Source organism: Palaemon carinicauda, unplaced genomic scaffold (assembly GCF_036898095.1).
Source record: "Palaemon carinicauda isolate YSFRI2023 unplaced genomic scaffold, ASM3689809v2 scaffold47, whole genome shotgun sequence".
In the NCBI taxonomy this organism is placed as follows: Eukaryota; Metazoa; Arthropoda; class Malacostraca; order Decapoda; family Palaemonidae; genus Palaemon; species Palaemon carinicauda.
In genome coordinates this window covers 285001-300000 of record NW_027171728.1, presented here as the reverse complement: position 1 = coordinate 300000, position 15000 = coordinate 285001, and the positions used below count along the sequence as shown (strand labels likewise).

The 15000-nt window shown below is 36.2% G+C and overlaps 1 protein-coding gene across 1 annotated transcript in view; it reads right to left on the bottom strand.

The window, feature by feature from the left end:
- Positions 1-15000, bottom strand: part of LOC137636966 (uncharacterized) — a 60550-nt gene that overhangs the window by 44838 nt on the left and 712 nt on the right. The gene's annotated exons all lie outside the window — the stretch shown is intronic.

Here is a 15000-nt window from a genome sequence, read left to right as displayed (position 1 = left end):
GGGAAAAATAGCCCAGTGAAGAAAGGAAACAAGGAAAAATAAAACATTTCAAGATCAGTAACAACGTTGTGTGGACATGCAGGCAGATTATTATTATTATTATTATTATTATTACTACAAACTAAGCTATAACCCTCGTTTGTAAAACAATATGCTATAAGGCCAGGGGCTCCAACAGGGAAAAATAGCAAAGTTAAGAAAGGAAATAAGGAAAATAGCATATTATAAGAACCTCAATTAAATTAGATTTTCTTCAATTATTTAAATTATACATGGATTTGTCTCATGCATAAGTTAGCAGAAAACTTAATATCTTTTATTAAACAAAGGCATGTGAAAGGAATTAGACCTAGGGCAGGAGGCAAAGTTTCATATAAGTTTAATGAAAGGTAATGTGTCAGTTGGAATATCAATATAAATTGAATATTCCCGGAAAACACACACAAGACTTTTCCTCGTATCTAGCTGTAAAAGCACAGGTGAAGAAAAGGACAAGGCCATGGTATTTAACCTCCTAGGGATCCTACAAAACGTCCTACAGGGAAGAGTCTGGGTCCAGTCGTTTGGGCACCCAAGGTAGCCATGGTCCATCCTCAAACATTTTTCATCATCAGCTAGCCATTACAGAACAAAAGCCTTAAGGCGGGTTTTTACACGGTCGAGCAGCTCGCCAAGCCCGGTTGTCGAACCTACTTGTATAACAGCTCAAAGAGCTTTCAGACAGTACATCGAACCTCAGTGTGCCTCGTGCTAAAACAACGTCAACATGTCTCTTAACCAGGACGATTTGATAGCCATTGCTTTAGCAGTGGCACTAAGAAAAAAAAAGATCAAAGTGGACGAAGGATTGGCTACTAAAAAGAGAGAAATTTTCACACACCAACTTGCTTGTTGCTTTAAAATTAAGGCTTTAAAATTAGTTCTTTCAATATTTCATGCAGAGCCGCTATTTTTGTTTCTGGCTACCTTTACTGGAATAGTCTTTTGATTTAACTTTCCCTAAAGCTGGATGAGCCCGATATGCATGTATGAAATCAAAGTACGAGTTCCTTCTCATTCTTGCTTTCATTAATGGCAGCCATTATTCATCTCTTTGATGATGTTTCCTCTAGCAGGTTTGAAAATTGAATAACAACTGAGGTTCGATGCTCGACACCCGTTCACACGTTCACACCGTTCGTCAAACAAAGTAGCTCCGCCCACAAAAGTCAAGATGAGCCTGACTTTCATCGAACCGTTCGACGAGCGCGCTCGACAACCAAATAGCCCGTTTACACGCTCGAACATCAATTCAAACACGGTTGTCGAACCAGGCTCGACGGTCCATCCTCAAAATTTTAGAAATGAAGTGGAAGAACGAATAAACTACCAAAGCAAATAATAAATATAAATAAAAATAGTTTGCTATCAAGAAACATTAAAATATAAAATGATATATACATGGGTGTATAAAAGTTTTATTATGATGGATTAGAAAGACTTAAACTATACCAGTACCAGTACGATGAGGACAGGGAAGTGGGGAATATGGGGAAAGGATAAGTACCCCTGGATACAATCCAGTTTATAGCCCGAGGGCAGGTACCTGGGATGGGAAAGAAGGGAAAAAGGGGGGGAAAATGAAGTACAGGGAAAGAATAAAAGAGAGGGGCAGACCCTCATGCGACATTAGATAGTAGTGGAGTTATTTCGAGACAGGAAGAAATAGGAAAGGTTTTTTGGTTCATGCCAAGCAAAAGGACACCAATCGACCATTTTACAAAGTTTCACCATGTTACGAAACTCTACCATAAGCCTAGCTGGATAAGGGAGAAAGTTGTGTCCAATAGGCCTAACCTAATGACTAAGGTCACTTTTCATAAGTTAAAACGACTCTCAAATTTATTCTTTTATCGTTAAATAATTTTAAAAGTTTTTTTTTATTATATCTAGACACTAGTGTATGCGACCAGTAAAAAAATGACGGCTAAATATTTAAGATAGATATGTAGACACAGACATATTAACACCTTTTTTATCTATAACACGGTAGTTTGGGCAATTTGTGGGAGGTTTACATCTATCTATCTATCTATCTATCTATCTATCTATCTATCTATCTATATATATATATATATATATATATATATATATATATATATATATATATATATATATATATATATATATATATATACATTAAAATAGCTCTTTCATATATAAACTATCAAAACTTAAAACCGAAACAAGAAAGGCCAGGAAATGGCTGCTATTGACCCAGCAGTTAGACCTACAGGCCAGCCCCCCCCCCACCCCCCAATTATACATCCCTAGCCCACAGGGAAAGTGAGGTTGCATCAGAACACTAGACACTATTAAGTTTTCCTCGAACTCCCGATATCCTTCAGTATTTTCTTTCCTTAAATCGAGCCTTTCATGAGTGGTGCAATATTCAGTAAGTCTATATTTTGCCCCCGTGGGAATTTTCTTTGACCATGATAAGCACCTTGCCAAGTTAGGTGACCTTAAATTGTCTCTGTCCTGAATATCTGATAAGTGTTCTGGCACAGCCATTTTCCTACACAAGCTGCATTACAAAATAGTACAAAAAATACATAAAACTAATTGAGATGCATAGACCAAACGGTTCTGTAATTATCTAGAATTTTAAGTCTAGTTCTGACGGTTTTCTGATAAGCTAGTTGACATTACTTACCTTGTATTTTGTAATAAGGCTAAGCAAGTACGTTTATAAGACAAAATAAATAACATTACATTGTATTTAGAGTAAAAATTTTAAAAGAACAGAATATTATTGTGAAACAATCTAGCCATTTACTGCCATTCGTTTTGGTTGACCTGTACTGTAATGTTGCTGTCCCAGTGTGGACACAAGCTGAAGTTACTCAGGTCAAATGTCAACTCAAACAAGGACAATATTAAGCATTTAGGTCATGGAAATCTTTTCCTGGATTTTGTTTATCCCACTAGAGTCTCTACAGTCTCTAGACCAATGCGCCACATAGCGTCAGCTGTTTTCCTTCATCGTACCGTTCACGTTTGAAACAACTGCCCCACGAATGTAACGTTCTTGATTTCTTTATTTCTATTATCTCTCCTGTATTATAAATATCTATTCTTAAAAAGATTCTGGACATGTTCTAAACGTACTGTACAGGATGTATATAAATATCTGAACGTTTAAGTTGCATATCATTAAAATCTTATCATACATATTAAAGGCTACGTGTTACGAAGCCAATGTCTTGCTCCTACTGCAATATCAATTTTTCCTCGTATCTATTAAAGTTCCAAGTTGTATATTTTCAAAGATTATTCAAGTGGGTTTGATTTCGTAAACTGCTTTAACGTGGGATACAAAGAAAACAACATACATCCCCCCTCCTCCTTTCTCAATTTGAAACTAGTGGATATTTCCTGCTAAACAGATCCCAGTCTGACCAAAGTATTGCTTTTGTTCGTTGGCTGGTATTGTATATATATATATATATATATATATATATATATATATATATATATATATATATATATATATATATATATATATATATATATATATATATATATATATATATATATATATATAATGTTCTTTTAATCATAATATTCTAGTAGAGTAACTACAGCAACCTATCAAGTTAAGATTTTCGATATAGATATATATATATATATATATATATATATATATATATATATATATATATATATATATATATATATATATATATATATATATATATATATATCCACAGTATATAATGTATGTTACGTGTATATATAGTGTATGTTTTAATGTTTTACGTATATTTGTTCTAAGTGTAATCTTTATAAAATGCTATGGCATTTCAATTATACTCGTCACTATAAATACTATACCCGTATCATTATAGATTAACTCTACCTGACAAACAAACTATAATTCTGACTTTGAGCTCCTGGGAAGCTGCCTAGAGCTACAATGGGCTGAACCCTCAAATTATAGAGGCTTATCATCGTGGTATGTCCGTCTCAGCCTGGCAGCCATATGTGTTTGACTAACTTTACAGTTAGCATGTTAATTTTCAAACTTTTAAGCTGGTAACCCCTTAAAACTGAAAAATAGATATTTCAATGTTGTTACTGTTCTGAAAACATTTTATTTTTCCTTGTTTCCTTTCCTCGCTGGGCTATTTTCACTGTTGGAGCCCATGGGATTATAGCATTCTCCTTTGCTAGGACTGTAGCTTGGCAAATAATAATAACAATAATAATATTATTACTATTATGAATTGCGAAGCTACAACCCTAGTTGGAAAAGCTGAATACTATAAGCCCACGGGGCTCCAACAAGGAAAATAGCCCTGTGAGGAAAGGAAACAAGGAAAATAAAATATTTTAAGAAGAGTAACAACATTAAAATAAATATCTCCTATATAAACTATGAAAACTAACAAAACAAGAGGAAGAGAAATAGGATAGAATAGTGTTCCCGAGTGTACCCTCAAGCAAGAGAACCCTAACCTAAGACAGAGGAAGACCATGATACAGAGGCTATGGCATTACCCAACGACTAGAGAACAATGGTTTGAAATCCTGCACATCCCTCCTTTGGGAAGACATTCGCCTCGACGACTTCAACACCACCCTTTTCTGTGACTTCAGTATCGGTAGACCGCGACCTTGAATTCCTGAGCCTCCCATGCCCCGAGAGGTGTTTTGAGGTCATTCAAGGAATCAAGGCCTTTCACATCCCCCGTGCCGTTCTATTGCACAGCTGCCAAATGAACTTCAAGTCTTCAGCAGTTGTCTTATGTAGGGTGATACCCAGGAGATTCGCTAATGATGTCCACAATTGAGAGGTGAAAGTGGTTCCCCTGTTAGAAGCAATATGCTCAGACACAAAATCTTGCAATCCATCCTGAGACTAAGGCAGATGCACATGAGGCGGACGGTATAGTCTCCATGAGAATGGCTTCAGGCCAACGAGTGCCGAGTGGAGCTGTCAATGACGATAAACAGGTACCGAGGCCCTTGTGATGCGGGTAGGATGGCCTACAACGTCGACGTGAATGTGGGTGAAACAGTTGAAACGACGCTGAGGCTGAGGAAAGGTTCCCCCACTCCTGAATCCGCGTGTCGATGTACATAGGAAGTTTGGCTTGGCAAGAAGTACAGGCGCGGACCCAATCCTTAGCATCAGGGTTGCTATATGTACGATAATTATCATGCACGAACGATTATTTCGGGTCCGGTACGATGTACGATACATACCTTAGGTATATATATATATATATATATATATATATATATATATATATATATATATATATATATATATATATATATATATATATATAGTGTTAATTAAACAATTATACTAAAATACCTTGAAATAAGTCATTATGTTACTCCTTAATAATTATGTTGAAAGTGTGTACGATAACATTGGTTAAAAAAACGATAATTTTAAGGCTCATGAACGATAATCCAGTGGAAATCAGCTGATAACCCTGCTTAGCATCCTTAGAAATGCCGTTACTATGTACGATCATGTGACACACGGTTGGTACAAGAGATACAAAGATACTTGTGTGAATTTTGAGGTCTATGCCATTCCTAAACGTGTATATATTTCTCAAAAAGTTTGACTTCAACATTACAAAGTTACACCAAAAATTAAGTTCGTCCGGGGTTTTGTGCCCGTTAGTGGTATAGAAATTGGCAAATATTTCCTTAATATATATATATATATATATATATATATATATATATATATATATATATATATATATATATAATATATATATACAGTATATATTTATATATATGAAATTTATTTCAATGTTGTTACTGTTCTAAGAATAATATATTCTAACTGTTCATTACTTCTCTTGCAGTATATTTATTACCTCACTTCATTTCCTCACTGGGCTATTTTTCCCTGATAGGAGACCTTCGACTTACAGCATCCTGCTTTGATACTAGGATTGTAACTTAGCAAATAATAATAATAATAATAATAATAATTTTTCCACTATTTTTTTCCCTGTTGGAGCCTTTGGGCTTACAGCATCCTGCTTTTCCAACTAGGGTTCTAGCTTACCTAGTAGTAGTAGTAGTGGTAGTAGTAGTAGTAGTAGTAATTATCATTATCATAAAAATAATTATTATTATTATTATTATTCACTACTTCTCTTGTAGTTTATTTCCTCATATCCTTTCCTCGCTGGGCTATTTTTCCCTGTTAGAGCCCTGCTTTTCCGACTAGGGTTGTAGCTTAGCAAGTAATAATAATAATAATAATAATAATAAATAGAGCCAAAATTAGCTGTGACTGTTAAAACACTCATTTCCTTTCCTCGCTAGGCTATTTTTCCCTGTTAGAGCCCCTGGCCTTATAGCATCCTGCTTTTCCGACTAGGGTTGTAGCTTAGCAAGTAATAATAATAATAATAATAATAATAATAATAATAATAATAATAAAGAGAAAGCCAAAATTAGCTGTGACTTTGTTAAAACACCCTTACTGGGCTATTTTTCCCTGTTAGAGCCCCTAGGCTTATACCTGCTTTTCCGACTAGGGTTGTAACTTAGCAAGTAATAATAATAATAATAATAATAATAATAATAATAATAGAGAACCAAAATTATCTGTGACTTCGTTAAAACACCCTTATAAGAATAAGGTATGACGTAAATTAATTATTATAAGGCATAAGAGATAAGATAACAAACTGATGGAAGGAACATGACTAGCCCAGGACCTTAGACAAGCCCTCCCTTATTTGAAAGCTCTCGGTGTAAGACTGAATGTGTACCCAAGAAATGAGTCACGTGCCCTTGTAAGTATTAAAACAAATGAAGGTACGAAGTATGACGTAATATTAATTTTAAAATACAGTGTTGTTATCATTGTTATTATTATTATTATTATTATTATTGTTGTTGCTATTATTATTTTAGTAATATTAAATTTGAAAATACATTATTATTATTATTATTATTATTATTATTATTATTAAAGTAATACTAAATTTGAAAATAGTATTAATATTATTATTATTATTATTATAATTATTTGAAAATAGTATTATTATTATTATTATTATTATTAAAGTAATACTAAATTTGAAAATGGTATTATTTTTATTATTATTATTATTATTATTATTATTATTATTATTATTATTAAAGTAATACTAAATTTGAAAATAGTATTATTATTATTATTATTATTATTATTATTATTATCATAGTAATACTAAATTTTAAAATACAATATTATTATTATTATTATTATTATAAAGTAATAATAAATTTGAAAATATTATCATCATTATTATAATTATTAATACTATCATAGTAATACTAAATTTTAAAATACAATATTATTATTATTATTATTATTATTATTATTAGCTAAGCTACAACCCTAGTTGGAAAAGCAAGATACTTCATGTATAATATAAATATTTCGAAGAGGTCCAATTTGTATTGAATCTTTCAGACATTTTAGTATAAAATGAATCTTTCGTATAGGCTCAAACAGGGAAAATAGCCCAGCGAGGAAAGGAAATAAGGAAATAAAATACAAGAGTTTAAGAACAACATTAAAATAAATCTTCCATATATAAACAATAAAAAAAAACTTTAAAATAACAAGAGGAAGAGAAACGAGATAGAATAGTGTACCCGAGTGTACCCTCAAGCAAGAGAACTCTAACCCGAGACAGTGGAAGATCATGGCACAGAGGTTATGGGACTTAATAGGATAACAACAATTAGTTGTTTTGAACTGTCGACCGAACCGAGCCAAGGACTCCTCGCTGCTGAGAGGAAGGACGCTTGTGAATGGTACAACACATGATAATGCGCTACCGGGGTCTAATACCAATAATAATAATAATAATAATAATAGTACTACTAACCCAATCGTGGTTCAGTGTTTGGTTAGTGTAACGGTTTTTCCTCTTGTTAGAGAATGCCCTCGCCGGCACTATGAGAATGTCGTTATCGGCGTGTCTTGGGCACTCAAAAAATATTCGTTAAAAGTTAGCGTCACCTAAACCTCTCCCTATTGGTTGTCATGAGACTTTCGGGTCAAAACAACCAATCATTGATCAGGCATCGCGATGCCCATCTATGGGCGATGGGGAAACAGCCTATGGGAGTTAGTCAGAGTTTGGAGGCTCGAGTGTGTAGACCTACGGTCAGGTCACGGGTGCCAGCATGCGTGCCAACGAGTACCATTTTTCTAAGGGTTTTGTTTTAACGTAACGTAATCATAATTTAAGGGCGCCCTTGTAAACTTAAGAGAATACAGTATGTGTTAAACGATCAATTCAACTCTCATTTGTGCATGAACCCCTTTTCAAATTGTGTTATCTATAAAATGGATTTTCTCTATCTTTGTTTCCCCCCAAGATGTGAAGTGTGAACCCCCTTAATACGACCTAGATTGGGTCATATTAAATGGTGTCAGGTATTGTGGGGTATTAATAATATTAACGATTAACGTCTGTGCTAAGTGATTTTAGCCGACGTGAGATTTTTGAAAAAGTGGAAACTAAAGAGATTAGTGACAATGGTTAACACGAGAAGTTCGACGTCGAGTGGAGGTGACGGAGGGAGAGAGGGGTGAAATGAAGCGTAGCTCGTGTATGCCCGGTACTCGGTGAACGTGTTCTCAACGCACATGATAGCAGATACACAACCATCGAGGCAGCCCGGCACTCAACCGGCATCGACAACCTACCAAGGATGGGGAGTTTTTAGAAGAGAACCTCGAAGAGGCAGAGGTCAGAGAGGTAGGATGTGGCGACTGGCGGTTATTGGAACTGTGGGGTGGTACTAACAGAAGGGGCCACCTACGGGCTCTATGCCCCTACGATGAACAGCGGTAGTGTTATGGATGTCAGGCCACAAACCACCATCTGAAAGCTGTTTAAAAAGAAAACGGCGTCGGCAGAAGAAATAATGTTTCCCCTGTACCAACGAGAGGGAGGGGAAGACGACGCAGGAAGGGGAAGACGACGCAGGGAGGGGAAGACGACGCAGGAAGGGGACCAACGGTCCCTCGGGCCGTCCGTCAGACCGCAAGGACTGGGGACGGGAGTGCCAAGGAGTCAGCCAGCCATCTTTGCCCCAGAGTGTGGGGGAGGGGAGCTAGACGCTCCCTCACTGAGCAGTAGGGGATGCCCACCTACCAGCGAGTGGTAGTGCGTCTGCCCAGGGAGTGCATAAGGAGGTAGGAGGGGTGGAGCAGCAACCCCTCACCACCGCTCCCGATCATGGAAGTCGGAGTGTGTGCAACGAGTTTGAAGAACCGCTCATTACGGATGCCAGCAAAACGTAGGAGTGTATGGTGCATAACACGGCCAGAGCCCACACACGAGCTCAGTGATCCTATGACGAAGAACGGATGTAATAACTCTACGTGAAGCAGAAGGAACAAGAACGAGAGAACTAACTCTACGTGAAGCAGAAGGAACAAGAACGAGAGAATTAGGCTTAAGTAGACCTGTAGATGGAGCGCATAGAAAACGGGAAGATCTTGACGACTAAGGAGAGAGAGAGAGAGAGAGAGAGAGAGAGAGAGTACATGCCCCCGTGAATGAGTCCCGCGAATGAGTGTATGGGTGAGGTAGGAGATCAAATTTCCCGGATTTTTTGCGCAGGTGGAAGGGTGTATTCTTCATTGAAGACGGAATTTTATCTAGCGTTGTTTTTCCTTCCCCTTTGGTAGATAGTCATCTGTGTAATTGATGTAAGACCTTATGCGTGGCATGTAAGTAAAGAAAGGTCCCTAAGGATGGCAAGAGTGTCAGTATTTTTAAGGAATTAGGTTTATCAATGTCATGTGTGTAACTCAATGAGTAACCACAAGCATGTGGTACCAAGGGCCAGAACATGGTCGGTAGTACGTTTTAAGTTAATGAAGTGCATATGGACGTCCTAGGTCCATTCCCCAAGGGGACAGGTAGTTAAGTGAGTAGGTAACCCCGTATCCAGGGTTACCCGGGGAAAGGAAAGTGAGGAAGAGGCACAAGTCGATGTTAGTGCCGTCCTTCGAGCACGAAAGAGTGCGAGAGGACATGTGCCATGAAATAAGGTGTTTGCCACAAGGCGGTTGAGGTCATAAAATCAAGGTTTATTTTGTGTATGTTACTCCGAGTGTTTTGTCAAAAGATGAATTAAATTTTGTTTCGATTTTCTTTTGGTTTTGTTCTAAGCATATCACGAGTATGTCATTCATCATACTGAGAAATTTCTGTTGTGGTTATGTTTGTGTTGGAATTAATTCAAATTTCGTTATTTTGTGTTGGTACCAATTTTGCTATTACCAATGGTTTTATGTATGTTTTTCCATTTTGTTGTACTGTATTTAAAAAAAAATTTAATTTTTCTGTGGAGGTTTTCAGTGCTATTACAGGTAATTGTTAATCATGGGGTGAAAATTGAACATCATTACTTATGTTTTTGTTTTTCAAGAGAAATAATATTGTTTGGTTATTGATGCGTGTTTTTCTTTTTATTATTATTCACTGTTTGAGTTGCTCCTTATTGCAGTGTCACGGATGTGTTAGAAATGGTTTTCTTATAATGGTAAATGTGTCAAAGAGTGCTGGGATTGTAAGTTATTCATTTTGATTTCTCTTATTTTTATCATTTTCTTTATTATGTGTATGTAATGATTTGTCGGTTCATATAAAAATTTTATTCCATTGAAGGAACTGTTGGTAAAACATTGTTATTTTTCTGGTTTTGTGCTCCAAATTTCGTTGATGATGTGTTAAACCTGAATTTTGTGTTTCTGTATGACCTATTGTGGGCGTGACATTCATCTTTGTGTAACTTGCAATTGTAACACGCCAACCGGCCCTCTGATTTTGGTTTTTAATTTTAATTTCTGCATGCACCCAAAGAGGATGGTACTCAGCGGCAATGTAAAGAGAAACGAAGTTTTTTTGTTTCAGTGGAAAAAGAAAATTAGAAAAGTTTCATAAAAAAAAAGAAAAAACAATTTTTTTTGAGAAAAAAATCTGATAAGTGTGAATTTTACGGGACGTAAAAAGAATTTAAGGAGGGAGTGATAACCCAATCGTGGTTCAGTGTTTGGTTAGTGTAACGGTTTTTCCTCTTGTTAGAGAATGCCCTCGCCGGCACTATGAGAATGTCGTTATCGGCGTGTCTTGGGCACTCAAAAAATATTCGTTAAAAGTTAGCGTCACCTAAACCTCTCCCTATTAGTTGTCATGAGACTTTCGGGTCAAAACAACCAATCATTGATCAGGCATCGCGATGCCCATCTATGGGCGATGGGGAAACAGCCTATGGGAGTTAGTCAGAGTTTGGAGGCTCGAGTGTGTAGACCTACGGTCAGGTCACGGGTGCCAGCATGAGTGCCAACGAGTACCATTTTTCTAAGGGTTTTGTCTTAACGTAACGTAATCATAATTTAAGGGCGCCCTTGTAAACTTAAGAGAATACAGTATGTGTTAAACAGTCAATTCGACTCTCATTTGTGCATGACCCCCCTCTCAAATTGTGTTATCTATAAAATGGATTTTCTCTATCTTTGTTTCCCCCCAAGATGTGAAGTGTGAACCCCCTTAATACGACCTAGATTGGGTCACTACTACTAATAATAATAATACAGTAATTATTATCATTATTACTATAATAATAATAATAATAATAATAATAATAATAATAATACATATACCAAGGCAGTTCCCCCAATTTGGAGGGTAGCCGACATCAAACAAAATGAAACAGAAAAGGGGACCTCTCCTTTCTATGTTCTCCCAGCCTGACAAGGGACTCAACTGAGTTCCACTAGTACTGCTAGGGTGCCACAACCCACCCTCCCCCGTTATCCACCACAGTTGATGCTTCATAACGCTGAATCCCCTACTGCTCCTAGCTCCGCGGTCTTCCAAGGCACCGGAGGAAGCAGCAGAGCCTACCAGAACTGTGCCACAATCGCTCGCCATTTCATTCCTATTTCTAGCACGCTCTCTTGCCTCTCTCACATCTATCCTCCTATCACCCAGATCTTCCTTCACTCCATCCTTCCACCCAAACCTTGGCCTTCCTCTTGTACTTCTCCCATTAACTCTTGCATTCATCACCTTCTTTAGCAGACAGCCATTTTCCATTCTCTCAACATGGCCAAACCATCTCAACACATTCATATCCACTCTAGCTGCTAACTCATTTCTTACACCCGTTCTCACTCTCACTACTTCGTTCCTAACCCTAACTACTCGAGATACACCAGCCATACTCCTTAGACATTTCATCTCAAACACATTCAATTTCTGTCTCTCCGTCACTTTCATTCCCCACAACTCCGATCCATACATCACAGTTGGTACAATCACTTTCTCATACAGAACTCTCTTTACATTTGTGCCCTACCCTCTATTCTTTACTACTCCCTTAACTGGCCCCAACACTGCATCCTTCATTCTCTCTCTGATGTACATCTGCTTCCACTCCACTATTTGCTGCAACAACAGACCCCAAATACTTAAACTGATCCACCTCCTCAAGTAACTCTCCATTCAACATGACATTCAACCTCACACCACCTTCCCTTCTCGTACATCTCATAACCTTACTCTTACCCACATTAACTCTCAACTTCCTTCTCTCACACACCCTTCCAAATTCTGTCACCAATCGGACAAGCTTCTCTTCCGCGTCTGCAACCAGTACAGTATTATCCGCAAACAACAACTGATTTACCTCCCATTCATGGTCATTCTCGTCTACCAGTTTCAATCCTCGTCCAAGCACTCAAGAATTCACCTATCTCACCACTCCATCAACATACAAGTTGAACAACCACGGCGACATCACACATCCCTGTCTCAGCCCCACTCTCAATGGAAACCAATCGCTTACTTCATTTACTATCCTAACACATGCTTTACTACCTTTGTAGAAACTTTTCACTGCTTGCAACAGCCTTCCACCAACTCTATATAATCTCATCACATTCGCATATCTGCCTAACTGTAAAAATCTGATTCATACAACCCATACCTCTTCTAAAACCACCCTGTACTTCTAAGATTGCATTCTCTGTTTTATCCTTAATCCTATTATTATTATTACTATCCAAGCTACAATCCTAGTTGGAAAAGCAAGATGCTATAAGCCCAGGGGCTCCAACAGGGAAAAATAGCTCAGTGAGAAAAGGAAATAAGGAAATAAATAAATGAAGAGAATAAGTTAACAATAAATCATTCTAAAATAAGTAACAACGTCAAAACAGACATGTCATATATAAACTATTAACAACATCAAAAACAAATATGTCATAAATAAACTATAAAAAGACTCATGTCTGCCTGGTCAACAAAAAAGCATTTGCTCCAACTTTGAACTTTTGAAGTTCTACTGATTCAACCACCCGATTAGGAAGATCATTCCACAACTTGGTAACAGCTGGAATAAAACTTCTAGAGTACTGCGTAGTATTGAGCCTCGTGATGGAGAAGGCCTGGCTATTAGAATTAACTGCCTGCCTAGTATTACGAACAGGATAGAATTGTCCTGGGAGATCTGAATGTAAAGGATGGTCAGAGTTATGAAAAATCTTATGGTACATGCATAATGAACTAATTGAACGACGGTGCCAGAGATTAATATCTAGATCAGGAATAAGAAATTTAATAGACCGTAAGTTCCTGTTCAACAAATTAAGATGAGAATCAGCAGCTGAAGACCAGACAGGAGAACAATACTCAAAACAAGGTAGAATGAAAGAATTAAAACACTTCTTCAGAATAGATTGATCACCGAAAATCTTGAAAGACTTTTCTCAATAAGCCTATTTTTTGTGCAATTGAAGAAGACACAGACCTTATATTAATCAGTACTCTACCATACACTTTTCCCACCACACTCAACAAACTAATACCCCTTGAATTACAATACTCATATATAGTGGTACAATACACGCACAAACCCAATCTACTGGTAACATTGACAACACAAAATAATAATAATAATAATAATAAAAATATCAATAATAATAATAATTGTTATTACACAAGTTAATTTGATAAACACAATACTGATAAACTTCTCAAAGATAACGATAAGATTTATTGGGATTTGGTCATAGGGAGGCCATATACATTAGGCCTGCATTTTTACAATGATATTTTATTTTCTTCATTCTTTACATCTCACAGTTTCATTCATTTCCTTATTTCCTTCGTTCACTGGGCTATTTTTCCCCCGTTGGATATCCTAGGATTATAAATTCTCGTTTTTCCAGCTAGGATTGTAGCCTAGCTGGAAATAATAATAATAATAATAATAATAATAATAATAATAATAATAATAATATGCGATCAAACGAAAATCTCCCGCCATCACCGATCGGCACAAACCACAGATGTGAACAATAAAGACATGTCTGAGGCCTTTGTTCTGCAGTGGACGAGAAGCGACTGTACTTATTGTGTGTGTGTGTGTATATATATATATATATATATATATATATATATATATATATATATATATATATATATAAATTTCTACCTTATACTTGGGATCGAACGCTACCCCCTCCTAATGAAAGGCCAGGTCGAAACCAACCATGCCACGAGAGGCCATAAAAGGAAATCGGAACCTGACGCTACCTATATATATATATATATATATATATATATATATATATATATATATATATATATATATATATATATATATATATATATATATGTGTGTATATATATATATATATATATATATATATATATATATATATATATATATATATATATATATATATATATATAAAACTTTGAATGTAGTCACCTTGAAAACATTGGTATAACAGTAAGAACGGAATGGGCATATACACACTTACAAATAATTGATGTTTCTTTGCAAAACACTACAGCATATTGACATAAACAACAGCTGTATCTACAGGTAAACATCGCAAGCAAACAATTTTTAAGAATAATAACACTGGCGTTATGAGGTTACTAAAAA